The sequence below is a fragment of the Crotalus tigris genome, unplaced genomic scaffold, assembly GCF_016545835.1.
Source record: "Crotalus tigris isolate CLP2741 ecotype Arizona unplaced genomic scaffold, ASM1654583v1 scf7180000019175.708988, whole genome shotgun sequence".
NCBI classification, from domain to species: domain Eukaryota; kingdom Metazoa; phylum Chordata; class Lepidosauria; order Squamata; family Viperidae; genus Crotalus; species Crotalus tigris.
In genome coordinates this window covers 651,590-652,220 of record NW_024097417.1, presented here as the reverse complement: position 1 = coordinate 652,220, position 631 = coordinate 651,590, and positions in this window count along the sequence as shown.

Here is a 631-nt window from a genome sequence, read left to right as displayed (position 1 = left end):
TAAAGCAAAATTTGGAATCCAAATACGACAGAAACCTGCCATTCCCAAGAAACCCCTAAGCTGACGTTTAGTACCAGGTGGCTTAAGGAGGCACACAGCCTGGATCCTCTCCAGGGATAATTTTCTAGTCTCTTTTGACAGAATATAACCTAAATACCGAACCTCCTGTTTAACAAGCTGGGCTTTAGTATGGGAAACTTTATAGCCCCAATAACAAAGGGAATTTAACAAAGAAACTGAATTCAAAAGACAATTGCCCTCAGTGGGGGCAGCTACTAGTAAGTCATTGACATATTGTAACACCACAGCAGTAGTGTTCTCCACAGGTCACCATGTGACTAAATCAGTGGCCAGGAAAGTACCAAAAATAGTAGGGCTATTTTTAAATCCTTGAGGTAAAACAGTCAAGCAAAGTTGCCTATGTTCCACTGAAAAGCAAAGAGGGGCTGGCTAACAAGAGCCAAAGGGACACAAAAGAAAGTGTCTTTTAGATCAATAACAGTGTACCAAGTAAGATGTGGACCCAGTTGAGAAATCAGCATATAGGAGTTAGGCACCATATGATGCAATGTCATATTGATCTGATTAATTGCTCTTAAGTCCTGGCAGAAACGGATAGAGCCGTCTGGCT